At 43.6% G+C, this 24,301-nt stretch overlaps 1 protein-coding gene across 2 annotated transcripts in view; it reads right to left on the bottom strand.

The window, feature by feature from the left end:
• The window catches only part of AKAP6 (A-kinase anchoring protein 6), a 450,197-nt gene that overhangs the window by 424,990 nt on the left and 906 nt on the right, over window positions 1-24,301 (bottom strand). Inside the window, exons 1-2 of one of the 2 annotated variants that reach the window (XM_084791781.1) lie at window positions 15,131-15,455; window positions 4,779-4,971 (exon numbers count right to left, since the gene is read on the bottom strand). The gene's annotated coding sequence lies outside the window, so the exon portion shown is untranslated. Of the gene's footprint in view, window positions 1-4,778; window positions 4,972-15,130; window positions 15,456-24,301 lie in introns of those variants that run through there. The other variant, XM_084791783.1, reaches the window with a different exon arrangement.

Genomic DNA, 24,301 nt, shown 5'->3' on the forward strand with positions numbered 1-24,301 from the left:
ATGCTCCTATGGGAAATGTGCTCGCTCCTGACAGAAGGGGATGCTTCTAGTTACCAGGAAATAGGGGGGCGCTCTCCATCCCCAGTGCCTTGACGAACCAAGATGGACACACGAATGGCGCCACAGTCTTTAATCTGGAATCTTTCCAAAGGTTCTTGTTTTAAATACTTTGTACCCAACTGCCATCACTGTTTTGGGAGGTGAGGCGCAGGCAGATCTTTATAACAATCATTCTTGCTTCCCGTTCCAATCAAACTCTCAGCTTTCTGATCCACCAAGATGTGAGTAACTGCCCCCTGAGGCCCCTACCACCATAACGGTGCTTGATGCCGTGCATTGACGCCCCTGTCATGGCAGAGGACAGCCTCTGAATCCATGAGCCAAAATACACCTCTGCTTTGGGTCAGGTATTTTGTCCCAGTGATGAGAAAGTAACTAATGTAAGTGTGGACCTAGAAATGTTCGTGCAAACACATGGCTTTAAACAAATTAGTCAAGATGCTTGTTTTGAAGGCGTCATGTTTGAATTGGTATTTCTATAGCATGCTGGTGTAAATGTGTAAGGTTGGAGTCTTGCATGCACACACCTCTACCAGCCAACTAGCTTCCCAGAATGTTATACCTAGAGGTCTCTCCAGGAACAGAGTTTGACAAGGTGAGGAATATTGCAATAATTTTCTTATATCTCTCCTTAATTGATGTGCCTTATACATTTCTTATTTTCACAAGTCAGTTTTGTCAGATGAGGCAGAAATACAGTTTATGAATTATTGCAATTATATTTCTCAGAATAGCTTATACCAATAAGACATTAATGGCAATATTGGCCTTTTTGACACATGGCAAGATTCTAATCCATCCCAAGGAGAAAAAGAATGGCTATTGTTCAATGTATATAAGTCATGTATGCAAGGACAGCGTACAGCTATAGAGATTTCTATATTAGCACATGGAATTCAATTAAACAGAAGCAGGATTTGGTGGGTTGTTTGTTTGTTTTTGTATCCAGGTGAAAGGAATCACCCTAACATTTGTACCAGTTTATTTTCATCTCTCCTTTAGAAGACACTGTGAGTAGATGCTCCACTGGTTCCTAAGCATCCTCTCAATCCTGCATCTTCTGCAGAAACAAACTTGGGCCTTCCTGGAGCAGTCTGGGACAGCAGCTAACTTCTTCCCAGAACCTAGAAGAGGCTAATGTGCCCCGTGGAGTAATATTCCTAAGTATTCACCATTATAGAATCGATATCAGTATGTGCATTGGCCTATACTTAAACAAAGGACAGGCCTGAGAGCCCTGTAATGGCACCGGGAGTGGATAGGAGGGGAGGAGTAAGCGACGCAGAGATGACTGTCCTGGCTCTCCTCACGCACGCACAAGGCTTCTAAGATGTTGCACGGGGCTGTGACTCTTGCGCTAGATCACACAGCACTCGTTTCCAGCCACTGATACATCCAGCCAAACAAACCCTCTTTTAATTTTCTTCACTCTAAGAGATGGATTTATAGTAGAGCCTCTAGCCTGTGAGGGAGGCTTCCGCTTTTATCATTTCCTGGGTGTCGCTGGCAAACGCAAATACCTTAAGGTTAGCGGAACACTGCAGACAGAGCCGATGACAAGACGGGAACAAGACACTTGAGTCACTAATGACTCAGGTAAGACCTACTTTCAGTGAGGTTCCGTCATGCCACACTCTTTCCTGGAGCATTTCCGTGCAATATGTCAAGCACGTGGCATAGCAAAGAGCTAAGCATCCGCTCTGCATTACTCAAACAGTTGTGGCCAGAGTAAGCATCCACAGCTGGCCAAGTTCACGTTCATCTCTACAGGAAAGTTGATCAGATTGTAGGGAGAGTGCACTCTGCCTGCGAGACCTGACCTTCCGATCAGAATTAGGAAAGGTAGGGTGCATGTGATAAAGCAGAGATGACTAAAATAAGGTGTCATGGCACTGTTAGCTATGGAAAGCGTGCAGCCTTTCACAGCCAGACTGCACTGGTTAGGAATCCCAGCCCAATAATTTTTTTAAAAATGTGACTTTAGCCAAGTGTCTAACCTAAGAAGTGACTCTGGAAAATATAAATACCGGTGTCCAATCTTATGAGGTGAGATTGGTACATTCTATCTCAAAACTTCACCGTAAGAGCTAAGCAAGCTAATACACAGAGCTTGGCTGAGTAAGACTGATAATGAGTTGAATAAACATTAGCCATAGTTGTTATTATGATTATTATTTTTATTCTCCCCCACTATGGCCTGGTTAGCTGGAATTAAATGTTATAATTTTGTAGTTCATTAAGAAAATCCATAACCAGAAGTATGGGAGTGGTTAACTGCCTGTGAAACTTACGCAGTCTAAACTTGGCCACACAGTCAACATGGTTTTGATAATATTCCAGTCATGGTGCACAACAAAATACTTGAAATTCTAGGAAATTTCACTGAGGCAGCAATAAATCCAGCCATCAAACAATCTCTCTCCCTCCCCAATACACACACACACACACACACATACACATACACACACACACACACACACACACACACACGTACCCCTCGGGGATATATTAAAACTACTACAACTGAAATAGCCTGAGCTAGTAATTAAGGCGCAGCTAATCAGAGTGCAGAGTGCAGCACAGGCTGTGGCCCTGTAAGAAACAGAACACCCGGGTGACAGCTCCTGCTATCAGGGCTTTGTTCTCCTGGAGAAGGAAAAAAAAAAAAGCACAAAAGCATAAAGTTGAGGAACCGTAGCTGCACATCATGCGGGTTGGGAGGATGACAGGTTTGTCTGCACTGGGCGGATGTTCTGCTACCAACTGCATGGCAGCCCACGCCCGCCAGGGCCCTTCCCCACCCTCAAAGCATGACTTCACTTTTCTCGTACTGCCCTTAAGGAATCTGGCCTCTGCGACTTCCAGTAATTGTACATATCACCCATGATGAAGCAGCCGAGAGCACTGCTGGACAAAAGGGATGAGAAGTAAGCCAAGAGAAACCCCATTAAAAAGCCTTCCCTTGTTTTTTTGTTTCCACTCCTAGCAAATTATGTTACTGAACAAGTCTTGTCGCGCTACTTGGCGTTGGCAAGCAGTACTTCAGGAGCCGAGGCACGGGGTCCAGACTCTACTTCAGCCACCAGACACTTTCCCTTCCCCCCTCCCCCACTCTCTCCCTCTTGCTCCTCCCTTTCACCTGAGAGCTTCTGACTTAGCTGGGTTCACACCCAGCAGTCCCAGCAGAGCTCTCTGCTCACACTATGCGTCATAAAAAAAAAAAAAAAAAAAAAAGCAGGCAACCAGCATCCATGCTCTTAAGTGCTTGTGAGAAAGCCAGACTGAGTTGACCTCTGCCATCCCTTATAGCTGTGTGCCTCCCATAGACGCTTACCAGACTGGGAGCAGCATGTGTGTGGCGTGGGATAAACACACTAATTAAAATCCAAGCTCTTCCACTCAACCTGATGCCTAATGGGAACCGTGTGCTCAACTCGACAAGAAAAAAAAAAAAATCAATCCGAGCCGACTAGCGGTGTTGCTTTTCCTGTTTCTTATAATATATCTGCCTTTGGGCTCCGCCAACAATGTAAACTAAATGAACGAAAGAGGACTGGAGGGAGGCTAGTGCTGCCAGTAAGGCTATATAAGTAAAAACTATCAACTTGACTGCACTGAAACACAAGACCACTCCCTGCCTGTAAGCGGGCAGATTGATCAGCTGAACTGACATGTGCTGGCTCCTTTCTCTCCCCTTGTAGCAATCAGCTGCACCAAGGGGATTCATTTCATTTCCCACAAACAAAAGGCGCTCGCACACCCTCCTTACTGACCTGCTACACTTTCTTGTAGGAAACAGAGGAGTGCTGAAGCCTGAAGACAAGCTGAATTAAACGTAAACAATGTACGCTTATCTAGAGTGTCAGAATTGAGCTGAGGCTATAGGTCCAGAGAGCTGCATTCCTAGCCGTTATGCTGACATTTACCCACCACACACCAGTTTGAGGATAAAGTTAAGCAAGAGGCAGGCAGCTCCGTGGCTGGCCCTTCCCCAGTCTCTCCCCGGGGTTATCCTTGACTAGAACTGCCGCAGAGAGGAGACTTGTTTCTCTCTCTCAGTTACAAACAACTCCAGCTACAGCCTCCTAACTATGGAGGGCATGGATGGAAGAAATCCCACATAAATCAAAAGGTGTGAGTGATTTCATCTGGTTTCAGTCCGCATCTTTTTAATTTTAGATTATTTCTTGAGCACGCAAGAGAATCCCTTTCACATGAGGATTGTGTCAAATGCTTATTCAGCACTCATTCCTGACTGCGAAGAACCTCAGACCCAATGGAGGTAAACACCAAATTCCATTCTGCAAGTCACTACACATTTCATAAATCTCATAAGCAAACGGGACCAATTAGCCCTGCCCCATCGAAAGGAAACATATCTTTACAATGTTTAAATAATAATGTGAGCTACACATTTCAGAGCTTATTTAGGCTTTTGCAATAGAAATTTATCTTGTGCTTTTTTTTTTTTTAATTCATGGGAATACTAAAAATAACAGGCAGAGACGGAGCAAGAAATCTTCACAGTTTGGTTCTTATAGGACTCTTACAGGCCCTTTGTCTTAACACAGCAGCCTGAAAGCAGAATTAGGCAAAACAAGCCTTCTTTCTCCGGTCCATTTTAAGCAGACAACATCCCCCCACCCCTGCCTTAGCAGACGCCACCGACCAGCCAACAAAACAGCCACGCAATTAAGGCCCAAACATTTAACACTCACCATCTCCTGCTCCCAACGTCCTCTTTTGATGTTTACAGCACATCTGTAGGATGCAATACTAGAAGATGCCTTGTTTGACCTGCTGCATGATGCTGTGACATCAGTTCAGATGATGCAGCTCATTATGGGAAAGACTGCTGTTGCTATGGCAACTGGGATGTGCTAGGAATCCTTGCTGCATTTCCAGTGGAGCCTGAAACAATACGGAAGCCCGGTAAGAAACAGACAATACGCAAAATTTAGTCCGAAGGAACAGGGTTCCTCAACAGGCTAAAATCTGTAAGTTTAAAAGAGATTTTCCTAGAATAATTTTGGAAAACAAAATAAAAATTACCTCTCTGCTTGTTGCTATACAGTTAGACAATCAAGGTGGGCATGCAGGGCAGCCTCAGCACCAGGCAAATATGAACTCATATTCACGGTTCCCTATCAGGCATCTGATGCCTGCTTCTCTCTGCCTAGTACTAGTGCCTCTTTAAAAGTTGCTTAAAAAAAAAAAAAAGAGGTTTCATTCATCTGTCAAAGACAAAACAAACAGAGCAGGGGATGGGGGGAAAAACCATTTAAAATGTAATAAACAGCCGAGCGAGTGGGTCTAATTCTAAAGTACGTAGACTAATAGTGGACAGGACTCGGGCACGGCCTCAGCCAACTGAGTCTGCCCTGACGGCGTCCCCTGGCGGGCACCACCCCCACCAAACTTGCTGATGCCAAGAGTCCACCCAACCTTCAGGAGCAGTGAGGAGAGGCTGGGTTCCAGAGACCCTTACCCATCTCACACAGCACTCACCTAACTCCTGGCCAAACTGCAAGTGTCTTTCGGAGCCTAAATCTGGAACAAGTGGAAGACCTGTAGAAATTTCTAGTCACTGCCACTCCCAAAACTGGGATTTGTTTTGTACTCTTGAGGTAGTAAGGCCGCCTACCATAGAGGCTATTATTCTCTCCCCTCCCCCACTGGGACTGGACCTGTGACAGGCACATTAAAACAAGACTCAAGGAGGATTACGCCAGTCAGTCAAATGAAGGGAAATCCGAGGTGGTCACTGCTTTCCAGTCTGAAGCATAAACAAACATCACCACATTGTGACACTGAGGGGCACTAGGCATGGACCAGCAACCCATCTCTTGTATATTTAACACTTGCAGGCCACTGACAGAGAAAAGCAGAATCAAGCTGACCTGCATCCAGTCCATCTTTATAACTCTGAGGAAAAACAGCATTCTGAAACCCAGTATATAATGAGACAATTATATTGTCCCCTCCTGGCTGAGATGTTAAACAGCCCTGTTAATCAGCAGAGTTGGGGGGGGGGGGAGGAGGTACAGAGGAACTCAGGCAGCCCCTCTGTAAAGAGGAACTGATAAAATGTAGGAGAGGTGCCAAGATCCTAGCAGGGTGCACGGCCAGCCTTGCACAGAGAAGTCCTGCCTGGGATGTGAAATCATAATTGCTCTTGCTTCCCCTAGTCAGGAACAAGGAAGGAGAGCCCGTCCTCGCACGCAGCAGAACTTGACTCCCTTATCCGAGACCGCATGGTACACACACCCTGAGAGCTAAGCATGGAGCCGCTCTTGGGGGTCAGCAAGTCTACCTATGATGCCACTCCCTCCTAGAGCCCCTGTGTGCTGCCAGCCAACGTAGGAGCCTCTCCGGGGCTCAGGGGTTCCATCTGAGGGAGGATGGACTCAGCTAATAATTATAGTTTGCTAATAATATTTTTAAATGTTCTTTTATGATACCTAGCAAAGCTGAACTGCCTTCATTGGGGCAGGGGATATGCCCAGAGGCAAGACTCTTAGGCTTCTTCTTACCACAATTACTAATCCTGCTTGCTATAGAGTACTACTGGCCTTTCTGAAGAACTTTTGGGCCTCCACAAAAAAAAAAGGGGAGGGGGGTGGTGGTGAAAGCCATAGAGCTATAATCACATTAGCCTTTCCAGAGAAGGCTCCATAAATCCCCAGGCTCCATAAACAGGAGAGTGCAGGCCAACAGACAGACAGATAAAAGAGAATGTCATTTTACCCAGTCATAAGGAGAATGAAATTATGTCATTTGCAGGAAAATGGGCAGAACTGCAGATCATGATGTTAAGCAAAATAAGCCAGCCTAAGATAGACAAATCCACATTTTCCTTCATTCACAAAACATATATATAAAATGTACATATATGCATATATACATATATATGATGTATTTCATATCTGAATACAGCTTCTCAGAATGAGAAAATGTCCATAGTGAAAAAATATCAGATAGCTCAATAAAAATGACATCAGGTCAGATCTTTGGCAGCCTAGACCAGCTCAACAGTAGCTCACCAGCTGACCCAGATTGTCTAAAAAGTGGTAACTATCTTTAGTAGGAACAAGCCATAAAGCATGTCCTTGCTTTGTGACTAGACAGATGGAGGTTCACTCTGTCCTTCCCAGTGGCCTATTGCCCTGCTGCTCCCTTCCCAGGGTTGCTTTGAAAATTACGTGCTATCATGTGTATCGCAGTGTCTTAGTCAAAGTTCTATCGCTGCAAAGAGACACCAGAGTCATAGCAACTCTTATAAAAGAAAGCATTTGATTAGAGCTTGCCTACAGTTTCAGATGTTTATCCCAGGATCACGGCAGCGAGCATGGAGGCACACATGTTGCTGGAGAGGTAACTGAGAAGTTCACATCTGGATCCACAGGCAGCAGGAAGAGAGAGACAGACGCTCAGTGATACACTTCCTCCAACAAGACCACACCTCTTAATCCCTCTCAAGTAGTGCCACACCCAGATGGCCACAAATTCAAAAATATGAGCCTATGGGGACCATTCTTATTCAAACCACCACAAACGGCATTTTGGAAACCAGAAACTCCAGAGTGTGTTAATGGCACCATCAACCCACTGTGCCTTTAGTGGATGCCCCTTAGCACTCGGATTCTAAGCTCTAGAATCAAATGGTTGGGAAACAGCCCCAAAATCTGCCCAGCTACTGAAGAAGGTCAGGCAGACAACACCCACTGCAGAGCAGATCAGGAGAGGTCAAAGGGCACGGGATCCTCTCAGAGGCCATACTAAGGCTTTGGGCAATGAGGTGCAGATAAGTCACTCCCTCAGAACTAGAGTTAGAGGAGAGAAGCAGGAGCCTTGGGCTGAGTGATCAAAAGACTTTCCAGACCCCAGAGAGAAGGCCTTAAAAATAACCTGTGGGAAATCATGTTTTAAATTATGTATGGGTGCTTTGCCTGCATGTATGTATGTGCACATCATGTGCCTAGTGCCAGAAGAGAGCATTAGACCCCTTGAAGCTGAACTAACAGACAATTGCGAGCTGCCGCATAGGTGCTGAGAATTAACCTGGGACCTCCCGAAGGGCAGCCAGTGCTGCTGACTGCTGACCAGCTCTCCAGCCCAAGATACCATTTTAAGTGGAATATGAGCAGCTGGCTCCATGGCTCTAAGTCTGAACAACAACAACAACAACAACAAAGGTATTTAAAATGTGCAGAAACCACATGACACAGCATGTGTCGCCACCCTGTTCCTTTCGGGGATGACTCTCTACCCTCAAGAAATGCTAGACTTGGGGCTTAGAGGTGACTGTACATAAAGCGGTTAACTGATTGCTACACAAACATGGGGACACAGCTTTGGGTCTCCAGCAGCCACCTAAAAGCCAGGGTGGGAGCCTGTGCCTGTATCTCAAGAGGTGGGATGGGAATAAGATGATCCTGAGGCCTTCCTATCTAGACAGTCTAGCCAAAATGGTGAGCTACCGTCCAGAGAGATCCACCATTCCAAAAAGATAAAGCAGAGAATATAAAGGAAAATGCTTGACACTGACCTCCAGCCTCCACATGGGCAACCATGCACATATATGTATATATACACCCACATGTACATACACACACACCACACTTATGTGCATATACACACATGAAATTCTAGGCTTTTGTGTGAATGCAGAGTACAGGCCATATTAGGTAGATCACCTGGGATGCATGTTCTTCGTGGGGGGACAAGGGCATGCTCCTTATAGAGAAGGGAGAAAAGAAATATTAGGAGGTCAGCAGGGCTGACCCTGGTGGTTAGGTCACTAATTACAAACATTCCCCCGTGTTTGAGGCACACTCCTAGTGACATTTTGGTTCGCTGTGCAACCAGTTCTAAACAATGGAAAGGGGGCGGGTGGGGGGGGGGGCAAGGGGGGAAAGTACCACCTTAAAAGGTAGCTAAAGGTGAGTGCACCTTAGTTCCTTCCTTTACTAGATGGATACAAAGAACCCAGTAGAACTACACTGTGAGGACTACATGGGACTAAGACACTTTCTCCCAACTATTTACTGACTTTCACTGGGCTCCAGTGAGCAAGAAATAAGCCATGGGTGGTTAAGCTTGACTGTGAGCTTGACTCAGTTGAGAGATGGTTAGGAGATTAATAAAGCACACATCTGAGTCTATCCAAAGGTGTTTCCAGAAAGAACTATCCATGAGTGGTCTGACATGGTGAATGGGCTGACCAACTGACTGTTTCACAGTCTAAACAGAGGAGCCACAGAGATGGGTCAGTAGGTAAAGACCTTGCTGTGCAAGCGTAAAGACCTGAGTTTGGATCCCCAGCACACACACAGAACCCAGATGTGACAGCATGTGTCTATAACCTCAGTGCTGCATGCGGAGACTGGGGGAGGGGTGGCAGATACTGCGAACTTGCTGGCCAGCTAGTCTAGTCAAAATGACAAGTCTGGATTTCATGAGAAACGTTGCCTCGAAATAAGATAAAGAAGCTATTGAGAGAGAGAGAGAGAGAGAGAGAGAGAGAGAGAGAGAGAGAGAGAGAGAGAGAGAGAGATGAAAAAAAGATAGGGCTTAGCTGGAGGCAGGTCAAGCCTGTATCTTGACTTTGGCCTCTTCCTGTTACTCATCTTTGCTTCAGGGCTGCCATAAAGTAAATAACTTTCCCTTACTACACCCTTGCCTCACATGATGTCATTGCTCCTCTACCTGCCTTGAAACAGCACAACCAGCTGACCGTGGACTTGAGTTAGGACCCAAGCTAAGTCCTCCCTCCTTTAAGCTGTTTTTCTCAGGAATTTTGTCACAGTAACAAAAACGATAAGAAAAGAGCCACTGAGACTTTGGAGTTTTATGATGAACAGTCTGTTCATAGATGAAATTATTATAATTTATAAGACATATGTAATAAATAGGAACAATTATAGACCAAGTTTGTCAGTTATAGACTAAGGTACATTATAATTTATTATTATTATATACCAACAAACCCCAGGATAGATTCCTTCATTGTAGACCTTCTTGGAGCCTTTAGTCTAATGTGTATTGAGACTCCTAGAAGGGAAAACATAATGTATGGTATTTTCTTAATTTAATTACCACCGAGTTCTTTTCTTGTAGACTAATGTCCCATTGCTCTTCCATCTACACACAACGAGGGAACATGACCATGAACGCAATGGGCTTAAAACCCCATGAGTCCCTACTTTAGCCCCAGGGGCTACAGCAGAGAAAAGAACGAAACTTCACTATTGCTAGTACAATTCAGTCTGCTGCCAAATTCTGTTCACCACCCACTGACAAGACAGAAATTACGTGAGACCATTAGGAATGGTAGCATGTGCACAGTGTTTCCTCCTTGCTAGAGAGAGATTCAGTGATTGACAAAGTCTACAATGAAGGAACCTATTCTGAGGTTTGTTAGTATATAATAATAATAAATTATAATGTATCTTAGTCTATAACTGACCAACTTCAGATCCTAGTACCCATACAAACCAGAATTCACAGATGCCTCTAAACCCAGATCCAAGAAATCTAACACTCTCTTCTGGCCTCCACAAGTATGTGTGCATGTGCACACATGTGCGCACAAACACACACACAAACACAATTTTTAATCTTAAAGCTACTTCTAAATTTCATTGGGCCTACTTCTCTTAGGGTTTAATTTTTTTTAAGGTACATATATGAGAAATGTTGGGAAATCTGAGCTAGCTGAGTAAGTACTAGTAGATTTCAGGGTAAGTCCCCTCCTCGTGCCCTGCCTAAGTCCCTGGTTGATATGATAATCACACGTCTTGTATTCACTTGATGCCTCAGTGGATACTTTCAATCACCAGAGAGCACTTCAAGGACTCTGTGTTGGACTTCGCCATCCTCCAGTGCCTGAGCCCTTGGAATACACTGATCACATGGAGAAGAAAGATGAGACGTGACATTGAGTCAGGTCTCAAAGAACTAGTCATTTCTACACACATTACAAACCTTGGAGCTTGGGCAAATGGCCACATCCTCAGAAGACATCCTGGGGACACTCAGGTGCACAAGGCAATCACGGTCACAGCCAACTCAGGGTGTCTGCCATCAGTGCAGCAGTAGGGTCAAACACTCCTCCTACTCAGCAGCCATGCAGCAATCCAAGCAACAGTGCAATGTCCAGAAATGTTTTTATCTGGCCCCCAAAGACAGCTCAAGAACCATAAGGGTACTCTATGGCCACAAGGCAGACCCCCAAAATGGCAGAGCTCCTGACAATGTCCTAACATGATGATTCGGCCAAAAACAGACTAGATTCTTACCGAGTAAACAGAAGAACTGCATTGAGTAAACAGAATCCCAAACTCAGAATCCGTTGGGAATCTGAAGTGACTTTCTGCCCACCAGAAAGCCACTACTCCCTTAACCATGCCCAGTGGTCAGCTACCTTGAGCAAAGAGCTTCTGGTTCCTGATTAACCCAAACAGAACAGCCTACAGCAGTTCCAAGTCCCCGTGCCAAAGCCCAGGCAGTCTTGGCCTGCCTGCCGCCTCCCACCACTATCCTTCCAACAAAACTCACAAGTTTTCCCCACCAGCTGCTAGTCTCTGAGGCATCTCTGAAGTTTTTTTTCCCCACAATAAACTCTCTTTCTACTCACAGAGAGGTCTAGTTGGATGGTTTCACTGCACTTTGCTTAATGGTACTACATATCCAAGGGTACACAGCTTTAAAACATCCATTCTCTTTACAGGATTCAATATCTTTGTATCCACTTCACATGCAAGATATAGCTTGCATGGACTTCCATGAGAGACTAGCCCATCATGAGTCTGCACCCAGAAAGAAGGAAAATGATGACTTCATAGAATTCTCTTGAATAGCATTACTCAGATGCCAATCTAACGTATGTATATGTATATACATACTCATATATGCATATATGTGTATGTACATGACACAAAAGAACATATTCAGTATTATAAAATAACAAAATTAAGTAGTAAAACTATGCTTCATATAGATCTGTGTTTATAATGTCTCTCAAGAAACACAGCATGCCCACAGAATAGCCACTGCAGTTAGGCAGCACTGTCATTACATGTTCTGGTTTTGTTTGCACTGCAGAATCCTCCTGGTTGAAGTAAAAAAGAGTGAAGACTGAAGGAAAAGATGGTATCCCATGATGAAAATCAGCCAGGACTGCTTTTATATGTGATATTTGGGGTGTTAACTCTTGAAATTGTGAATGCCAAAGCCTCTCTTGCCCTGAGAAGGGGCTTTAACATCTGAAAGTAAGTTTCGGAACCAATTTTGATGTCCTCATCCTAGCAGAAGCCAAGCTTATGAGTAACTGCCACTCACACAGTGAAACTTAAGGAAAGGGCAGCCCCAAACCCAGTGTCCCTGTCCCTGATGGACATAGATGCAAAAATTCTCAATAAACTATTTGCAAACTAAATTAAAGAACACACTGAAAAGATTATTATCCACCATTGTTGTCTCGGTTACTTTCATATTGTTGTTCTAAGATATCATGACCAGGACAACTTATAAAACAAAGCATATAATTTGGGGCTCACAGTTCCAGAAGGTTAGAATCCAGAACCACCACGGCGGGAAGCTTGGCAGCAGGCAGAGTCATGGTGCTGGAGCAGCAGCTGAGAACTTACATTTTCATCCATAAGCACAAGAGAACGAGACCTAACTGGGAATGGTATATGGTCTTCTGAAATCTCAAAACCCGTCCCTAGTGACACACCTCCTACAGCAAGGCCACACCTCCTAATCCTTCCCAAGAAGTTCCACCAACTGGGATCCAAATATCAAGCATATGAGCCTATGGAGGCCATTCGGATTCAAACCATCAACAAGATGTCATCCATTTACAGCACTGAAGGTTTTACTTGTGGTATAAGACGTCTGTCTAGTTGGAGCTCTGCTTCCCCTATTATGTTGTACTTCTACTTAGATTCTTTCATATATGTACGTATTTTCGGAGGCTTCTACAGTAGTAGGCTTCTTCAAATGACCTTTCGTGTTAGTTGTCCTTCTCACAGCCTCTTCTTTACACTTCTCTCCAATCCCCCTTCCCTATGTAATGCCCAGTTTCCCCCTTTATCTCTCCATATCTCTATACTCTTTTACCTAGAGAGGACGCATATATCAGCATCTCGGCTTAGGGGACATCACAGAAGACGGGGTAGAAAGAATCTAAGAGACAGAGGATGGGAGAGCATGCTGTAATGATGTCTTCTGAACATGATATGGCCACTGCACAAGAGCAAAGTCAGTATCCCAGCCTGAGTACAAGAGGGAATCATGAGACTGAGGGTCTATCAGTTACTGGTGGCTGCTAGAGGAGACAGTCAGTTTCCTCTGGAAGTGTGGCCACAGATCAGTTGCTCATACCCTCCTGGATGGCCCCACACAAGCATCACTAATTAGACTCAGTGGGTTGCACATAAAAGAAGGGGCTATGGACGTGATAAGGGAGTGTGTTGGGGGAGCCCAGAAAGATGGAGGGATGGGGGCTTCGGGGGAATATGAACAAGGTACATTGTAAACGCGAATTAAATTGTCAAAGAATAAATTAAAATATTCTAGAAAAAGATTGAGAAACCAAGATAAGTAATTGGCATGTGACTAATTGAGTTATCTTGCTATACTATGTAAAGCACAGGTATGTGATTAACTTATATGAATCATGAACTTTTTGTCACTAAAACAAGAAGTTTTCAGATTTTCTGCTAAGGGTAACATGCCCTCCCCTTCCTTCTTCATTTGACATGTACAAAGTGAAAAGAGATGTGTAAGAGGAGGCCTGGGAAGCAAAAGGGAGGATCTCAAGTGAGCCTCTCGGAGGGTTCGGTCTGAAGAGAGCTGCTCAATACAGATTATGAAAAGATGAGAACACTGGTCTTCAAATGAAGTTTAAAATATTTACTTTCCTTCTGGGATTCTGAGAAATGGGCTCTTCTCTTCACTTCTATCTCGGTATGTCTCAGTGGCAGCCTGATTGAGAACAGCCCCTGTAGGCTCATGTATCTGATACTTGGTGTCCAGTGGGCAGAACTGTTTGGGAAGGATTGGGAAGTGTAGCATCATTGGAAGGGGTGTGTCTGGGGATGGGCTTTGCGGGTTCAGTTGCTTCAGTCTGCCTCATGCTTTTACATCAAAACGTAGCTCTCAGATACTGTTCCAGCACCATGACTGGCTGCCGCCATGTCCCCTGCCGCGATGGCCATGGACTCTAACCCTCTAGAACTATGGGCCCCAAATTAAACACATTTTCTCCTATAAATTGTCTTAATCATGGTATCTTAGGACAACAATAGAAAAGTAACTAAGGCAGCCTCTCGTCTAATCTACAAGCTACCTTAAACACACTCCCAGCTTGAATTACTGAAGAAGCAAATACAGAGAAGTAGAAGATCTAATACACAAATTTTAAAAATCAAATATTTACTATTGAAAAAAATCTATTGCCACTTCTGTTACAGTACATCAGTGAGTAGTGCATTAATAGAACAAGCGCCCTTGTTGCTGTATCTTTACTTCCACTTTTGATGTGTACGTGACTACCTCAGTACAATGTACTACTCTTAAAGACGTGGGTGCTGCTGTTATAGTTCAGGCATGTTCAGAGCTGTGTGAGAGTGTGTCCATGTGCTTTGTTGTAAGTGGTCATCCCTTTTATCGTGCACATAGGTCTTTGCAAAGATGCTGTTGTGTGGTGCTTTAGTAATAGATGCTGTGTGTGGTCTAATAGTACCTTTGTGTGCGGTGAAGTTTTTAAACACTAGTATATGTTTTTTTAAAAAGCAGTTAACAAAGAGCTAACATGCTCAAGGTTTGACAATGAACCATACACAGAAAGACATATTTTCTGAAGAAAAGGAGAACTCCAACATAGAAAATATATTTATCTCATTAGCAGATGTACAAAGACATTAGAACACTCACTCAAATAAATGTTCACAGAATTCAGTTCAGTCAACAAAGCATACCAAAACAACAATACGCTATGGCGTAAACTTCCTAAGAGGATAACTGAAAGTGGCCAAAACACATCAGGAAAATCCTCACTTACCACAACTTATTAACGTGAGGGTGAGTGGTAACAGGCTGTCCTTTGAACAGAAGGTCTACACCTTTTCTGCACAGGCCTGAGAAGCTCTCCATAATGTAGCACTTTGCCTCTCCTCAGCAATAGGAAGCCAGAGGTCACAGGGAAGGCTCCACTTGGCTGTATCCCAAGAAGAGACGCAGCTTTTCTCAGAGCAGTTCAAGCTGTTGGCTGAGGGAAGAGAAAACATGGGTTCTCCGCTGATGCACTGTGGACTGCGTGGGTTCTCCTCTGATGTGCTGTGGATTCATAAGAGCCATGTTCCCAGGAGCTTTGCGGAAGAATCTTGCCGAGTGAAATCTGTTGTTGCTCACTCCTCATCACGTCATCAAACTCCTGAAACTTCCCCTGACCCTCCCAGGAACAGATTTCCTGACTCCAGACTCCTGATCTTGCCAAGTTCAGTATTTGTCAGGAATGGACCTGAGCTGAGAAATGGAAAAGTACAAACTCTCCGGACACCAGATGTTTACTACAAACGTCCATCAACTAGCTGACTGTGAATTTAATGATCTGGGGTGGCAGTTTTAAGACAGTTGCCTCACAGACAGTGCTTTATTGGTGCCAAAGACACCCTCCAGCTTCCCCAGCCTGGACTCTCCTTGGCCTCCCTTCAGCCCTGGATCACAAGTACATCTTTGATGCCCACTTCTCTGTCTTCCTGACTCACAGATGAACATGGTTGGACTTTCCCCAAGACTATAAACCTGTCTAATAAGTATCTTTCTATAATTTTATATGATGTAATTCATATAACGATAGGTCCCCTACTCTTTTGGAGAACATTGATGCCCTGATATCCCTGAAATCGACCTAGTGACACTCCACCAAGCATTTTACAAACTCTAAAGCTGTGTGTAAATGTTATTTACTAACTTTATTCCTATTACTGAAAGGGTAACATTCAGACTCGGCCATTTGAAAAAAAAAATGTAGTTTAATCTTATTTGTCATTTTTGAGCTTTTAATGGTATAACTAACTGGTTTCCTGTTGGATGTTGGAACATATTTTAGTTGCATTAATATATTCCATAGAGATTCTAGACCAATCAATTAATCAGTGGGAGAGGGAAAAGCACTTTGAAAATGTGTCTCTCCTTCAAGAGATGTTATTTTTTTCTTTCTACCAAAGAAAACATTGGATAGACTGACACATTGATATTTTGTTGAATCTATCAATATCCAAGGCTATTTTAAGCAATGAGGAATCAGTTCTTTTTAATTTATTTATGTTTTACTTTATTTAGGTGTGTGTGTGTGTGGTGTGTGTGTGTGTGTGTCTGAGAGTATGTCTGAACCAAGCCTCTGCAAGAGCAGCAAGTGCTCTTAACTGCTGATCTAGCTTTCTAGAACTCCAAGAAATCAGTTCCTTAATTATAATTAAATGACATAAAAGGGTCTTTGAAAACATATTCCTGTTTCTTCCTGTTATGTATGCAGAAAAGATATTATGGCAGCTTTAGGAGTAGGATTTGGCCCACCAGTCCAATCAAGGGGTTCAGAGATATAGAGGTTCAGCTTCAAAGAATAAGATAGCATATTATGCGCAAGACTTGAACAAGATCAAGTAGTAAGTATTCCAGCACAGATGAAAGAGGGTCTCATGAAGACCACACCTCGCTGAAGGGCTGTTGACGGTTGACAGCGGCTGGGGATAAGGTGTCAGTTTTCTGTAGGGATGTGGCCCCTGAGAGAGAGGCTACCATGCTGCAGAAGATGGTCCTACACCCATGGACATACAGGCAGTGCTACATGGACTCAGTGGGTTTTAAATATTGTTTTTAAGAGTAAATAATGACCCAAAGAGTTGACTCAGTAGTTCTTCCAAAGAACCCAGGTTTGGCTCCAAACACCCACTTTGCTGCTTCAACACAGTCTACTACTCCAGTTCCAGGGATATGATGACCTCTTCTGGGCTCTGCAGGCACTGTATGCACATAGTGCGTCACATGCAGGCTTAATACCCAGACATAAAATAAAATTATATAAATCTTATTTTTAAAAAAGACAGAAGGGCTGGAAAGATGGTTCAGTCGAGGAGAGGCACTTGTTGCTCTTCCAGAGGACTCACGTTCAGTTCCCAGCACCCACATCAGAATGCTTACCACTGTCTATAACTCAAGCTCCAGGGGATCAGAGACCCCCAGCACTTGCATTCATATGTACATACCCACATGCCAGGCACACACCTACCCATAGTTAAAGATAATAAAAAATAAGTCTTAAAAAACTTAAATTTAAAAAGAGTATATTAAATTGAGAGGTAAAAGTAGAGGAGAAAATAAGAAAGCAATTAGATACATGTATGAAACCCTCAAACAACAACAACAACAAAAACAGATATTGTGTTATGTGATGTAATATTAGTGGTAGGCAATTTCCTTAAGGAAACTTCCTTAAGTGCTAGAACTTGTTCTCTTCATAAAGCTATGAGTACTTGAATTCTCTTTAAGATGAGTAGAGCCTTCGTCTAAAAAAAATAGATTTGGGGAACATCTAATTTCTCTTGAAAATATGGGAGATAATCTAAGAAGAGATGCTTCAAATTTAAAATATAAACATTGTTATTTTGGGAAGAGGTAATTTTGAGATGAATTTAAGTGGTGTGTGTGTGTGTGTGTGTGTGTGTGTGTGTGTGTGTGTGTATGTGTGTGTATATGTGTGTGTATGTGTGTGTATATGTGTGTGTATATACATGTACATGTTCGTGTATGTGTGCCAGTGTAAGTGTACATGCATATACATGTGTGTATGTATGCCCATGTTCGTGTGTGTGTGTTCGTATGTGTGTGTGTACCAGTAAGTGTATATGTGTGTGTTTAGAAGCCAGAGTTGGCATCTGGTGGATTCCTCAATCAGTCTATATCTCACTTTTTGAGAAAGAGTACTTGTCTCGTGGAACGTGGAGTATACCAATTCAGCTCAACTCACTGACCAGCAAATCCCAGCTTTGCCTTGCCTCTTTCTCCCCAGCGCTGGGATTGCAGGCACACGCTCACTTTTTCACATGGTTATCGGGGAAACAAACTCATGTCTTCATGCTTAAGTAGCAAGTACTGACACCTCCCCAGCTCTTGAATGGTTTTGAGAGACTTTTCTCTTTGGGGCAGGGGCACTATGGGTAGAGATATGCTCTGCTGAAAGGAATATAGAGTCACAATCGCCAGATGGGACAGAGACTTAAGGAAACAGTAGGAACTGAAAAGGCCAAGCTTAGACGATAAGGAGAGGCACTCTTCCTCTGTGCCTGGGCCTCGTGCAGACAGGCTTAGATTGTTATTAGCAGAGGTAGCCACGTCCACTCCAGGAGCTTACCCTCCAGCCTCCGCCACACAGAGGCACGCAGAGAACTAAACAGGCTGGCACTAGAGGACGGCCTAGGACCTGTATCTACATCCGCTGAAGGCAGCCAAGCTTGTGTCCCCCCCACTCCTCCCCCCACCCCTCCCCCAAATTCTTATGTCGAAGCCCTGATTCCTAATATGCGGAGACAGGGCCTATAAAAAAAAAGATAATTGAAAGCAATGAAGTTGTAAGAATGGGGCTCAAAACAAACAGTACTAGAGCTATGTAGAGAGGGGCGGGGGAGGGCTCATCTCCTCTGTGTGGGGTAAGAACACAGTGAGACCCTAATCAGCCGGAAGTTAAGAAGTCAGCACATTCAAAATTGTTCCGAACACTGATTTTGGATTTTCTAACCCCTAAACCTTAGCGAATAAACATTTCTGTTGCTTTAAGTCACCTAGTCATTGGTTCTTTATTATAGCAGTCCAAAGGGCTCTATAAGAACTTTAATAAGAACACACTTTATTATAATCCCCAGAGACACTAAAGCAACATTAGACCAAAGATTTGTTTAGTGAGCTACAGAGTAACACACTGGAGTAAGCACCTGCTATTTCTCTCTAGCACCCATTTACAAAACTTCTAAGGAATCCCAAGTTTCTTCTGGGAAAATGGATCTAAAATTCCCTTTGGGGGAAAAAAAACCTACCATTTTCCATTCCCTAGTCATATGGTTTTAATGAAACTAATTCCAGCCCATGTGCACAGGAGACCTCTGGCTGAGTTAACATAATAGCACAATCCCATTGCTGTGGCCACTCTGATTAGTTCCAGAACAGCACATAGCCTAATCACAGTCAAGGAAACATGTTTACTCCTCCTCTGGAATTGTTAGTGCAAGGATGAAGCCACAAGTCTGACCGCCAGATGAGGCAAACAGAGGCAGGTCTCATTGGTGGTCTCTGATCACGGAGTCTAACTGTAGCAGCTCAGCCTGACTGTAGATTTTCATACAAGCTGATCAATTCTCCTCTTGCCTAAGGCACTTGGGGCTGGTTTTTCTACCATGTGCAATTTGAAGAATTGTAGAGGGGATGAAATTTGTTTGCCCTGTCTTCTACTCTCTTCCTGGTTGCAGCAGGCTAAAACATAGAGGCAACGTGTTTCCTGCCTTAGCCCTCTGGGCAAGGGCTCCTGGGACTTCTCTGGTGGGCGCTATAGTCATTCTTTCAGTATGCATATTATGAACAGGGTGACCTGTGCCCTTACAATTAAGGGCTCCAGCTTACAACTTGCCCTCCCTGTACTTGTTTCCTATGACATGAAGGCAAATGTTCAATATGCAACAGCTAAGCAAATTCCATGCCTTGAAACACAAGAACTATTATTACAATAACAGATAATCATTTTTGTTCCCTGACCAACTATTTTGTTACCATAGCTACTCAAAACAAAGAAATGGATATTTCAGGGTGAGGTGAAATTACAAAAACAGAGAGCATAGACCCAGAAGGCAGGCAGGAGGTTCGAGTTTCTCCCATTTTGTAGAGATGAAGGCTAAAGTGTTCCCTGCCTTCAGTTCTCCATAAACCTATAGAACTTACCCTTTTCCTTGTGGTTACAGTATTCTGTTCACAGAATTACATTTTCTTTAAATGCATATGCTAAAACCATAACCCCCAAGATAATTGTATTTGGAGTCAAAAAATCATGAGAAGTCAACCAAGATTAAGGGTTATAATAAGGGTGGAGCCCTGACCACTGGAACTTTCAGCGTTATAAAAGAGGGAGAGACAGTTGGAACCACGTGAGAACACAGTGAAAAGTCAGAGAGAGGTTCCCTCACCAGAAACCAAATTAGCTAGTGTGGTGGTTTGAGTAAGAACTGCCCCCATAGGCTCATATATTTGAATGCTTTGTCATCATGGAGTGGCACTACTTGAGAGAGATTAGGAGGTGTGGCTTTATTGCTGTCTGTGGATCTGGATGTAGAATTCTCAACTTCTTCTCCAAAGCACCATGTATACCTACATGTTACCATATTTCCCATAATAAACTAAATCTCTGAAGCTGGAAGTAAGCCCCAATTAAATGCTGTCTTTTTTAAAGCTGCCATGGTCATGGTGCCTCTTCACAGCAACTGGTCACTGAGGAGTAAGAAAGACGTTAGTACCAGAGAGCGGGTACTGATGGGGACTTAACGAGCTATACTAGCAGGAGCAAAGAAGACAGTGGTGCTGAGATTAATGTTGGTTATGACAAGAGGTTTCAGAGAAGAATATTAGTAAGTGGCCTACAGACTGTTCTTATGATATTTTGGTGAAGAATGTGGCTGCTTTCTGCCGTGATCCAAAAACTCTGAGAATAAATTGAAGACTTTTGGATTAATGTCATTGGCAGAGGAGATTTCAAGGCAGCCTAGTATTGACTCTGTCGTGTGGTTACTAAAGGCTGCTCTTGTCCAGATATATAGTGAAAAGGAACAAGCTGAGCAAGGAAAAATACAAAACGTGTAGTCTGAGGAGAAAAAGAGCACCAGGAATTGTAATAGAGCTAAGTCTAGCATTCCAGGAGACAAACAATTTTAAGAGCCTGAGGCTAAATGGAGTAAAGGGAACGGTGACCTCAGGGCAAGACGCCACTCCTCTAAGCTTCCAATTTGTAAAAAGAAATTAAATAAATGCTTAAGAAGTAAAGGGGGGGGAGGACCCAAAACAACAACAACAACAAAAACAAAAAACAAAAAAGAAACAGAGGGATGGTAAAAATGTATTTGAACAAGGGAGCCAAATTCCAGCCTCAGCAAGTAGAAAAACTGGGCAGTCTCAGACACATGGCTCTGGCTTTAGAGTCAAGGATACATTAAAGGGGTTCTAGAAGCTCCCTCTGTGGATAAAGGAAGCAGCTGAGGCCAGAAGAGAGTCAGAGGTGTCCCAGCATGGAGGCCCAGGGAGGCCATTGCATGAAGCTGTGAAAGGGAAGCCTGGGTTGCCTGGGAGACCCCAAGATGGTGGAGATGCCACAGTCATAGGATACCTGCCGAGGAGAGCTGCTAACAGGGAGTGGAACCAGTCCAAGAGAGAGAAGTGTGTTGCAGTCAACAAAGCAGAAAGAACTTGGAGATCTGAAGAGTGCTTTGACAAGATGCAGAACTCAGAGTGTGCCCTGCTGGCTTTCGGTCTTGTTTTGAGCTAGTATTTCCTTGCCATGCCTCCTTTCCTCCATTCGGGAATGGTGATATGAATTCTGTGCCACTGTTATGTTGGAAGTGTGTGACCTGCGTTTTGATTTTGGTTTTACAGGAGGTTACACTTAAGAGAGTTCCTTTGAGTGTCAGAAGATATTTTGGACTTTGAAGCAGTCTTGAGAGTGAAAGTCTTTGGGGACTTTTAAAGTTGGACCAAATGCATTTGATTTATTTATCTATTTATTTATTTTGCATTATGATATGGCTACAATCCTATGAGACCCAGGGAATGGAATGTGGTGGTTTGAATAGGAATGGCCACAACTGGCTCGCATATTCAAATGCTTAATCATCAGGGAGTGGCACTATTTGAAAGGTATTAGGAAGATGGCCTTGTTCGAGTTGCAGTGGTCATGGTGTTTCTTCATAGCAATGGAACACGGACTAAGAAAGCTAGAATCTTAATCATGATTGGAATTTCAGCTTCTAGAATTGTGACAAAATGAATTTCAGGTGTTTAGATCACACTCTTTTCAGCACTTTATAATTACAGCCAGGGGTAACTAATACATAGGAGGTAATGGTCACTTATGAGAGTAAGTGATATAAGGCTTTCAAAAAATGAATGCAATTTTTATTGCATTGAAAAAGTAATTAAGTATTTTCAATGGACAGTAGTAGTCATGTTTTTTTTTCTTTCTCTTTTTTTATGGTTTTGTTTTGGGATTTTTGTTTCGTTTTTTTTGTTTGCTTGTTTTTTGAGACAGGGTTTCTCTGTGTAGCCTTGGCTCTCCTGGACTCACTATTGTACAGCAGGCTGGCCTCAAGCTCACAGAGACCTACCTGCCTGCCTCTGCCTCTGCCTCTGCCTCCCTGAGTACTGGGATTACAGGCCTGCACCATCATACCCAGCTGTGTTTTATTTTTTCACACATTAATAGGTAATCAACAGGCCAACCAGGTGATGAGTCACCACTGACAGAAAGTAGAATTGCTGCCTCAGAACAACGGTGTCGAGATTTGGGTACAAAATACCTCAAAGATGGAGGGATGGCTCAGCCATTAAAGACTAGGTTCACGCCGGGCAGTGGTGGTGCCTGCCTTTAATCCCAGCACTTGGGAGGCAGAGGCAGGAGGATCTCTGTGGGCTCGAGGCCAGCCTGGTCTACCAACCAAGTCCAGGACAGTCATGGCTGTTATACAGAGAAACCCTATCTAAAAATAAAAATTAAAATTAAAAAAAAAAAAAAACTAGGCTCACAACCAAGATATCCTCAAAGGCTCATTTGTTAAAAGGTTGGATGCCAATTGATGGGCTCTGGGAAAATAACTAAGTCATAGGGCTTTAGTTATTTTGATGGCCCTATTGGGAAATGGTAAACAAACAAAAAAAACAAAAAAACAAAACAAAAAAAAGGAAGTAGGGCCAACTGGAAGAAACAAATCCCTGGGCACATGTCTTTGAACACTATGCCCTCACATTCTCCCCATTTCTCTGCTTCCTGGCCACTATAAGGCGAACAGCTCAGGTTCAATCCATGCTCCTGTGTTTTACATTTGGATTTCAAAAGACTGGCATGCAGACAGGAGGCTAAGCTTGTTCTGTTTACCTCAAAAGCCAGAGGATCAACAGCGAAGGAAAAGGTAAAGCGGTGTTAGAGTCGCCTCATTAGGCCAGCGCACACCTTGCTACTGAGGCAGAGGAGAAGGTGCTGAATAAACTTTCCAATAAATATCAAACAAGTTATTTCCACAGCAGGCATAAGGTTGCACTACAAAATTTAAATTTCTTCTCTCGGCTCTATGACAATAGGAATCAGCCTACCTGGTCCGTACAAGCTGTGGGTATGAACGTATTGCTCGCCACTTCTTGGTCTGGCCCTCCTCATCTGTAAATGTAAGAATATGCTCTTCCCCATCCAGTGGCTAGGGTAACTATTGTACATAAATCTTTGAGGCACAGGCCCCTGGCCGATCAGAAGCCCTCACAAGTGGTAACTATTGCTATTAGTAGGTTAGTGGCAAATGTGTGCCCTTTCTTATTATTACTAAAGTAGTATAGCAAAATATACGCGGCCCTGGTCTTCAAGACTAATAAGTGAAAAAAGGAACACATGACAGCTGTCAATTTTTAATTTCCTACTAGGAAGTGAACACTTCGTTGCTTCGTCTATAATCGCCCAGCAATCAGCAAACCAGCCACCACTGCTCACACCTGAGCTTCGTTTCTCTCAGCTGTGACCAAAGCCTCAGAAGAAGTGACAGAAACGAAGTATTTCTTTCAGTTTATGGTTTGAGGGAAAGACATGACAAGTGCAGCTTCCTCATGTCTGGGTGGGAGAGAAAGCAGAGAAAAGAGAATAAATATGTTTTCTCTTTCCCTTTCCGTTCAGTCCTGGATCCCAGCTGATGGGATGGTCCAGGCCGCATTCAAAGTAGGTCTTGCTTCCCCCATTAAACCGCTTTCCAAACACCCTTACAGACACGCCCACATATGCACCTCATAAACCCTTACAGACACGCCCACATGTATACCTCATTAACCCTTAGAGACACGCCCACATATGCATCTCATTAACTCCTTGCTTGCTTCTTAATGCAGCCAAATTGACTGTCAGAACACACCATGATGTATTAAAGGTTCCAAAATAGTTCATTTGTTG

Source organism: Acomys minous, assembly GCF_964271855.1.
Source record: "Acomys minous genome assembly, chromosome: 8".
Taxonomy (NCBI): Eukaryota; Metazoa; Chordata; class Mammalia; order Rodentia; family Muridae; genus Acomys; species Acomys minous.